Source organism: Phascolarctos cinereus, unplaced genomic scaffold, assembly GCF_003287225.1.
Source record: "Phascolarctos cinereus isolate Bilbo 61053 unplaced genomic scaffold, phaCin_HiC Scaffold_5;HRSCAF=322, whole genome shotgun sequence".
In the NCBI taxonomy this organism is placed as follows: Eukaryota; Metazoa; Chordata; class Mammalia; order Diprotodontia; family Phascolarctidae; genus Phascolarctos; species Phascolarctos cinereus.
In genome coordinates this window covers 249,931,645-249,941,706 of record NW_027555958.1, presented here as the reverse complement: position 1 = coordinate 249,941,706, position 10,062 = coordinate 249,931,645, and the positions used below count along the sequence as shown (strand labels likewise).

Sequence of the window (10,062 nt, the reverse complement as noted above, 5' to 3'; positions counted from 1 at the left end):
GCTACTGGTAAAACAATCTATATTTTTTATTCTGGTTGTGGACCTTGTTAGCTATACAACTTGGAATAAGTAATTTAACCTCAGTTTTGTCATTTGTAAAATTTGGGTAATATTTATATTCTTTACCTCACAGGGTTGTTGTGAGGATTATGTATGTTAAAATGCTTTGTATCAAGTAATGTGAATTGTGATTATTACTATTGACCCTACCCTTACCCCTACCCCATACTTTCCCTTTATTGTTCTTCCCACCTGCACTAAGCACATGAGATGATCTACTCCACCCCTTCTCCAATTCTGTCTCTTTTCTACCAGAATCAGCTTTGGATAAGAAACTTGTAGGTTAAAATTCACATAGCAAACTTTGCCTATTTTCACGTTCTTTCTTGTTTTAAAAGTAAGGCCAACTTTGGGCAAGATAGACAATCTAAAGGCCTCAAACTTTTGCCAAGTTCATCTTCCTTGTCTCCTGTGACTCCAGGAAGCTTCTAGATAACCTTTTCCCTCTAATGCCCCCAAAGGAATATTTATATGGTAATTCGATGTATTATTATTTTTTTTAATGGGGACAGGATGTGATGGGGACATTTCCTTTTTTTGTTCCTTTCCATCTGAGTTTTTGTTGGACATAGGGGAAACAGTTTATTTTTTAAGATTAAGGTTACGTAGGGACCTCTGGTCCCTTGCCCTGCCTATTCAGTTCAGAAGAATTTGGTTCAGGCTGAGAGAATTCTTCGAAATCAGCTTCTTTGTTGAACAAGTGGAAGAAAGGGAGACCTAGGATTTCACCACCATTTTGGATATCTTTCTGGTTGTCAGGTAAGGTGTTTGTTTTCAAAAACTTTCAGATATAACAATAGGAAAGTGATTAAGTTAGATTTTTGCCAATTGGCCTCAGTGGAGAAAACTGACAACCTTGGGTTGAAGTTCCTGAGAGGCAGATATGCTCAACATATGACAGGCAGATTTAAGCTTAATATAAGAACAGATTACCTAACAATATGAGCTGTCCCCAAGTTCAGTGTGCAACTTTTTAGGAAGAAATGAGTTTCTTATTACTAGGAATCTTTAATAGGAAGCTAGACAACCACTCCTTAGGTATGTTGTACATGACCTCTCTCAGCCTCCATTTGCTTATAGGTAAAATGAGGGTAACAGCAGCACCCACCTTGTGGGATGGTTTTGAGAGCAATGGAGAGAGTATATGGAATGAGCTTTGCAAAACTTGAAGTTATATATAAATGTCTGTTATTTCTCAGTCCAGCTGGAAGTTTCTGTGATGCTGGGTGACTTTAGTAGCTGCTAAAAATGGTATAGGCAGGAGTGTCCATGCTTGTAAGAGCAGATTGTTAAATTTTCAATGTGAGCATTTATACCTCAGAAATTGGCATTAGCTGCAAATCAAGGCTTGATGGTCTGGACTTTAGATAGTACTAGTAACACAGATTAAACTTGAAAGTAGGTGATTCTATTCCCAACTTCTCTCCCACCTGGAGCACAGTGTTTAAACATTTACCTACACACCCCTGTATTTGTTTTATAAACATTGTTTGAGCTCAGCTGGAGTACAGCAGAAGACTTAAGGTATGAAGTCATTACCAGACTGGACGTCTGGTCACTGCAGGGTAATAATGATGATAACAACAACTGGTATTTATGTATCTCTTTCAAGTTTGCAAAGTGCTTTGTATACCTCATGATACCTCTAGAGATTCTGACAACAAACTGTTTGGGTATAGGATAGAATTTAGGGATGGAAAGGGAAAACCAGCAAGAGAAGGGGCCTAAAGTAAGTCTCCTGTCCTACTTTTCTCTGAGTCAGCAATTCCAGAAAATTACCTTATGTTTGGTGTTTGTCAGAGGGAGGGAGATAGTCTAGTTGGGTCAATTAGTCAAAAACCTTTGTTAAACTTCAACCATGTGCCAGGCACTGTGTTAGAAGCAGCTGGTGATACTACACAAAGTGCTGGACCTAGAGTTAGGAAGATTTGGATTTAAATCCAGTATCAAATATTTACTAGCTATGTGACCCTGGGTGAGTCATTTAACCTCTGTCTGCCTCAGTTTCCTCAACTACAGAATGTATTTGGGGCATCTAGGTGGCACAGTGGATGGATGCCAGACCCAAAGTCAAGAAGACTTCCTGAGTTCAACTCTGGTCTCAGGTACTTACTTAGCTGTGTGTCCCTGGACAAGTCACTTAACCCTATTTGCCACAGTTCCTCATCTGTAAAAATCTGGAGAAAGAAATGGCAAACCACCACAGTATCTTTGCCAAGATACTTCATGGCCCAAATGGGGCCATGAAGAGTAGGACACAACCGAACAACAAAAATAAGAAAGAACAGGGATAATAATAGCATTTATCTCACAGGGTTGTTGTGAGGATCAAATAGGATAATATCTGTAAAATTACTTAGCACAGTGCCTGGCACATAGTATGTGCTATGTAAATGTGTATGCCTTTTCTTTCCTTTTCCTTACTTCCCCCAAGCACGGAGGATACAGAAAAAGATAAAAGACAGCTCCTGTTCTCAAGGAGTTCACAGTTTAATGGAAGCAATGTTGTAAAGAGGGAGGTACTTACATTCTGGGCCTCATGGCTTCTTCCCACCTCTGTTAGTATGACTGAGCAAGCCACTTAACCTCAGTTTGACTTACTTTCCTCAACTGTAAAATGGGAATATAATCTCCTCCAGCCACCTGGAGGCCTTCTCCCTCCTTCATAAACAAGATGCTGTTGGTGGTGAATATAATGCATTGGAAAGATCTGTGTTTTGAGTTGTGCTTGGGCATGGGCATGATTCAGAGACAATAATATTTCCGTATTATTTTAAGGTTGTAAAGTGCTTTGCTCACAACAACCTCTGAGATATTATTCCGCCTCGCAGATGAGAAGACTGAGACTCAGAGACTGACTACAAAGGTCATCCAGTTAGAAAATGACAAACCCTGGACTGGTTAAAGGGGTGTGACCTTATGTAAGTCACTAGGACACTGAGCATGTATACATTTCTGACAAGAGGAGAATTGAGCAAATCAACAAAAATCAATGATGGAGGAACTGTTTGGAGAGACCCTCCCCCAAAAATCATTCTTTCTAATTCATTTCTCTCTAGGGAGACTTATTTCACCCAGCCAGGAATTCAGGGTAGGATAATAGAGAGACTGCTGGACTCAGTGTCAGGAAGATTTGGGTTCAAATCCTGCCTCTGACATTTACTTACCATAGGACAATGGACAAGTCATTTAACCATCCTTATCTATTAAATGGCAAAAATTATACCTGTAGCACTCTCTTTAGTATTAGAACTAGCCAAAAATCAAATTGGCTGCCTCTAGAGGTAGGGGAGCTCCTTGTTGCTGGAGTTCTCCAAGGAAAGGCTCAGGTATGTTGTAGTGGGAATTCTTCTTTAGTTCTTTTAATAATTAAAATTAAAATTTTAATTAAATTTTCATTCTTTCATTTATTTTAATACTAAAGGTACATCTCATTAATCAATTAGTTCAGAGCCTCTATTAACTAATTAGATAAACCTCTTTTCTCATAAGTGTTTATTCACCTTTTTCTCCTTATTGTCAACCTGGCAGAGTTTGATCTAAGAAAGACAAGCAAAGTTAAATTGCCCGAGTCCCTGTTTTTATTTCTCTCAAACTGGTGGCATGCATGTGAAACTATAGTCAAAGACTGAGCCTCACTAAGGGAGCCAGTCTAGGCCTGGGCTTGATTTGGGGTGCCCAGGTTATATACCTTTTCAACAGGGGCTGATATCACTCCATTATTGTTTTACCTCTGGACAGAGGAAATATCTCTTCTATCAGACCACCCCCCAACCATACTAGACCACTCTCAGCCTTGGGGTATCTAGACAGAAGAATCTATCTCCACCACAAGCCTAAGCAGAACACAGTGGAGCTTCCAAACAGTTGATTAAATCAGTTCTGGCTTGGGTTGGGGTTTGGCCAGAATAAGGCTCAATGTAACCTCGTTATCAGTAATGACCTTCTGAAGAAGAAACTGAACTTGGGAAGACAGGGGCTAGGGTGAAGCTCTGAGTCTCCAAGATAATGGTTACTAAGAAAAATCATTTTTCTCAATATCAAACCCACTATTCTCCTAGGATAGGATAAAATAAACAAAAACATTACTAGTTGCACTATTTATTAATAATGTAACCAAAAAAACCCCAAAGGTAAATAGCACTAGATGATTGCTAAGGGCCCTTCTGACTTTGAAATTTCTGTGTTTCTATGAGCTTTCAGGTTTCATGCTTTTACTATCTAAATAGAAAAGAGACCTTCAAAGGACCCTAAGCTGGAGAAAGACTCCTAAAGACACTGGACTAAAAACCCTCTAAAAGAGCCCCAGCTCGCAAAAACACTTATATCTAATTTTTATTAATTTATTAGTCTTCTGACCTTGTATTTCTCCATGTTATACCTTGATACCTTGTTGTGTGGCATCTTTCTCCTTAGCCTTCCCAGAATGTTGCTAAAGATTTCTCTCTGGACATAGATAGACATAGACCTTCAAAGGAATCTAGAAGCAGATTATTGTCGTTCAATTGTTTCGGTGATATCTGACTCTTGATGGGAGTTAGATTTTTTTCTAAAAGCTGGGACAATTTACTTTTTGCCCTGTGCAGTTTTCATTTATGATTTCTTGAAACATAGCTCTGAAAAAACAGGCTTTAAAAAAAAATAATGGTTTTAAAGGAGTCCAGTGATCCTCTGGACCAGCCCATTGTGTTTCAAATAGAATTTCTTGATTAAACCTTCGTTGATTTACTATCTGAAATAGAAAAGTCTGAGGCTCAAAGTTTCCAAGTATTATGATTTATTTATAAGGCTAGCAGTTGCCAACAAATCTGGTCTACTGACTCCTCAGTAGTCAGAGACAAAGGAGTGACTTACAGAGCTTATTTTTATAACAGAAAAGAGGAATTATGAATTACAGTAATGCTAGGAAAGTTGTTTTGACCTATTGAATTAGACAAGGTAGATCAAGCACTCTTTTCTACCTCATCAAAAGCACTATACAGATTGTTCCCCCAAAGTCTTAGTATGGTTTTAATCTACTAAAGCTGACTGGTAAGCTACTAAAGCTTAACAATGTGCTAAGACTTTGTGTTTGTGTGTGTGACAGAAACAGAGAGACAAAGAGACAGAGAAACATATACAGGGGAGAGACAAAGATACACAGAGACAGAGAGAGAAAGATAGGAGACAGAGGGAGACAGAAAGAGATAAAGAAATTCCACTCCTTGCTTCAACAATCTGTTCCTGTGTTTCATGCTACAATCTTATTTCTTATATAGACATTAACTTGTGTAATCTTGAACAATTTATTTCATTTCTGTGGACCTCATTTATCTCATCTATAAAATGAAGGAAATTGAACTAGATAATTTATGATCTTAACCTTTTCAGCTATAACACTCCACAATTTTCTGTTGCCTTTGGGCTGTAATGAAGTAGACAAGAGAAAATGAAGTGAGCTGTCCAAAGTTACCCAGCAGGTTCATAACTAGACCTGAGATTAAAAGCCCAGGCCTCCAAACACCATAATGTCCTTATCTCTTGGCAGAATCTAGATTATCTCCCCAAATTCAAAGTTTTGTTTAACACTTGCAGGATTCTCTAAGCACCTTATTTCTCCTCCTCTCCCTGATGTGACCTCATTTCACTATTTTGACACAAAGTCACAGAAAAGAGAGGAAGGCAATTAAAGAAAGATAATTAAGAAACTGTGGTAAAATAGAGAGTTAGAACACCCTGAGCCCAACATTGTCATTTATGACAATAAATCAGAAACTTATTATTTTTAGAAAGTTACTTCCTAAAAAGCACCTCTCTGAGCCTCAGTATCTTCATTTGTTAAATGGGGGCAATAATATTTACAATACCTGTATGACTTATAATGAAAGTACTCTGTAAACCATAAAGTACCATATAAATATGAATTGTTGTTCCTGGCTCAGCGTTTCTTTCCAGATCCTTTTCCTGAGTCAGACACTGAGATGAATACAGCTAGTGATACCAAGTAAGAAGAGAGGTCGAGATATCAGGCTTTTTGCTGCTAAAAGGTTCCGTCTAGCTCCAAATTCTATGATCCTTTTAATCACTACCTGAAGTCTTTTTTTTAATTGTCAGCATTTATTTTTTTAAAAATGTATTTAGTATTTTATTTTCCCCAATTACATGTAAAAACAATTTTTAACATTTATTTTTTAAGCTCTGAGTTCCAAATTCTCTCCTTTCCTCTCTCCCTAACCCCTCTCTCAGTGAGAAGAGAAGCAATTTGATATAGGTTATACATGTGTAGTGATGCAAAACATTTTTATATTAGTTGTATTGTGAAAGAGAACATAGACAAAAAATAAAGAAAAATAAAGAAAGTTTAAAAAGTATGCTTCAATCTGTATTCAGACACCATCAGTCCTTTCTCTGGGAATGGATAGCATTTTTCATCATAAGTCCTTCAGAACTGTCTTGGATCACTGTATTGCTGAGAATAGTTAAGTTGGAGCAGCTAGGTGGCGCAATGTATAGATCACCGGCCCTGAAGTCAGGAGGGCCTGAGTTCAAATCCGGCCTCAGACCAAACACTTGAAACATACTAGCTGTGTGACCTTGGGCAAGTCACTTAACCCCAATTGCCTCACTTAAAAAAATAGAGAGAGAATAGTTAAGTCATTCACAGCTGATTATCTCATAATATTGCTGTTACTTTGTACACAGTACATTTCACTTTGAATCAGCTCATGTAAGTCTTTCCAGGCTTTCTGAGAACATCCTGCTCATCATTTCTTATAGTACAATAGTATTTCATCATAACCACATGCAACAATTTGTTCAGCCATTCCCCAATTGATGGGCATCTCCTCAATTTCCAATTCTTTGCCACTGGGAAAGAGCTGCTACAAATATTTTTGTACATATAGCTTTTTTTCCTTTTTGTTTTTTATCCCTTTTGGGATACAGACTTACTATGCATGGTTTTATAGCCCTTTGAGTATAGTTCCAAATTGCTCCACAGAATAGTTGAGTCAGTTGACAACTCCACCAATAATGCATTACTGTCTTATTTTTCCCACATCCCCTCCAACATTTGTTATTTATCTTTTCTGTCCTATTAGCCAATCTAATAGGTATGAGCTTTAATTTGTATTTCTCCAATCAGTAGTGAGTTAAAGCATTTTTTTCATATGGCTATAGATAGCTTTCATTACTTCATCTGAAAACTGTTCATATCTTTTGATCATTTATCCATTGGGGAATGACTCTTATTTTTATATATTTGACTCAGTTCTCTGTTTGAGAAATCAGGCCTTTATCAGAGAAACTTGTTTAAAAAATTTTTGCTATTTGCTATTTCCCTCCATTGGATTTGCACCTTATTTATTCTATTCTCTCTCTCCTTTCACCCTGCCCCTCCTCAGAAATGTTTTGCTTCTGACTACCCCTTCCCCTAATCTGCCCTCTTCTATCACCCCTCCCCTTTTTTATCCCCTTCCTTTCCTACTTTCCTGTAGGGTAAGTAGGATAGATTTCTATACCCAATTAAATGTGTATGTTATTCCCTCTTTGAGCCATTTCTGATGAGAGTAAGGTTCACTCACTACCCTTCACCCCCTCCCTTTCCCCCTCCACTGTAAAAGCTTTTACTTGCCTCTTTTATGTAAGATAATTTATGTCATTCTACCTCTCCTTTTCCCTTTCTCTCAGGGAATTCCTCTTTCTCACAGCTTAATTTCTTTCTTTCTTTCTTTCTTTCTTTCTTTCTTTCTTTCTTTCTTTCTTTCTTTCTTTCTTTCTTTCTTTCTTTCTTTCATCCTTTCTTTCTTTCCTTCCTTCTTTCTTTCTTTTGATATCATCACTTCATATTCAACTCACACCTGTGCTCTCCTTCTATATGTACTCCTTCTAACTGCCCTAATAATGAGAAAGTTCTTATGAGTTACAAGTATCATCTTCCCACATACGAATGTAAATAGTTTAAAACTTATTAAGCCCTTATAATTTCCCCTTCCTGTTTACCTTTTTATGCTTCTCTTAAGTCTTGTATTTGAAAGTCAAATTTTCCATTCAGCTCTGGTCTTTTTATCAAGAATGCTTGAAAGTCCTCTGTTTATTGAATGTCAATTTTTTTCCTCTGAAGGATTATACTCAGTTTTGCTAGGTAGGTGATTCTTGGTTATACTTCTAGAAACTTTGACCTCCAGAATATCATATTCCAAGCCCTCCAATCCTTTAATGTAGAAGCTTCTAAATCTTGTGTTATCCTAACTGTGATTCCATGGTACTTGAATTGTTTCTTTCTGGCTGCTTGCAATATTTTTTCCTTGATCTGGGAGCTCTGGAATTTGACTATAATATTCTTGGGAGTTTTCATTTTGGGATCTCTTTGGGGAGGTGATTGGTGGATTCTTTCCATTTGTATTTTACCCTCTGGTTCTAGAATATGAGGGCTGTTTTCCATGATAATTTCTTGAAAGATGATGTCTAGGCTCTTTTTTTTTTATCATGGCTTTCAGGAAGTCCAATAATTTTTAAATGATCTCTTCTCGATCTGTTTTCCAGGTCAGTTGTTTTTCTGGGGAGATATTTCACATTGTCTTCTATTGTTTCATTCTTCTGGTTTTGTTTTATTGTTTCTTGATTTCTCATAGCGTCCTTAGCTTCCATTTTCTCAATTCTAAGTTCTAAGGAATTATTTTCTTCAGTGAACTTCCTTTTCCATTTGGTCAATGTTGCCCGCAACCAGATTGTACACCAAATGGAGAGGCGTGAAATAACTTGTGACCTGGGCCAGGTGGAGTAGAATTACTGACTCAGTTTATTCATCTGAGGGTACAGGATATATAGAGAAAATCTAGCCTAACTTCAAAGAGTCCTCCCCATGAGATACTCCCCAGAACATCTGCTGAGGATGTGACAATAGTGAATTTCCTCCTTATCAGGGTTCCTAGATTGGGCTGTAAATTCCAAGGTTTTCCCAGGCACCTTGGCGCCACATGCATAGAAGAGTGAATGTGTAAATCTAAGGTTCAAAGAGTGAGAAGGAATGTCTCAGGAACCTCCTAATCAGGAAGGAATTGGAGAGCCATGCCACTTAATCATTGAGCCCTTTTGGGTAAAAGCCTGGGCAGAGGTCAAACTCTGCCTTGGATCTTAAACCCTTATCAGACTCTTAAGATCGGCCCTCAACAAGTCAATTCTACTTTTTAAGGAGGTTGTTTTCTTTAATTAATTTTTGTGCTTCTTTTTCCATTTGGCCAATTCTGCTTCTCAAGGCATTCTTCTCCTTATTGTCTTTTTGGGCCTCTTTTACCGTTTGGCCTAGTCTTTTTTAAAGTGTTATTTTCTTCAATATTCTTTTTCTTCTTTACCCAGCTATTAACTTGTTATTCATGCTTTTCTTACATCACTCTTATTTCTCTTCCCAATTTTTCCTCTACCTCTCTTGATTTTCAAAACACTTTTTGAGCTCTTCCAAGGCCTGAGACCAACTCATATTTCTCATGGAGACTCTTGGAGCTTTGATTTTGTTATCTTCTTCTGAGTGTATATTTTGATCTTCCTTGTCACCATAGTAACTTTCTATGGTGAGAATTTTTTTTCTGTTGTTTGTTCATTTCCCCAGCTTATTTCTTGACTTTTAACTCTTTGTTAAAGTGAGGATCTGCTTCCAGGGTGTTGGCTCACTGCTCTAAGCTTCAGGGCTGTCATGCAGCTATTTTCAGAGCTACTTCTAGGGACATGTAATTTTTTAGCCCTTCCAAGGTGGTATGATCTAAGGAGAGGCATGTTTACTACTCTCCTGCCTTGTGCTCTGGTCTGTGAGTGACCACAAGCATTCTTTTCTGCTCTGGAACTGTGGTGGGGGCCCCTGCTCCCCTGCAGCAGCAAGCTCTGGTGTGCTAGTGCTCCTCCTCACCCTGGGACTACCACCCAGGATTGTGACCCATATCCAAGTATGGGCAAAGTAACAAGAGTCCTGTCTCAGTGCTAGCAAAAAGACCCCTGTAATCTCCTTTTGACCAGTTGTTTAACTGCCCA

General features: G+C 38.0%; 1 protein-coding gene across 1 annotated transcript in view; it reads left to right on the top strand.

The window, feature by feature from the left end:
* Positions 1–647: 647 nt before the first annotated feature.
* The window catches only part of BTNL9 (butyrophilin like 9), a 32,540-nt gene continuing 23,125 nt past the window's right edge, over positions 648–10,062 (top strand). Inside the window, exon 1 of the mRNA XM_020978882.2 lies at positions 648–819. The gene's annotated coding sequence lies outside the window, so the exon portion shown is untranslated. The remainder of the gene's footprint in view (positions 820–10,062) is intronic.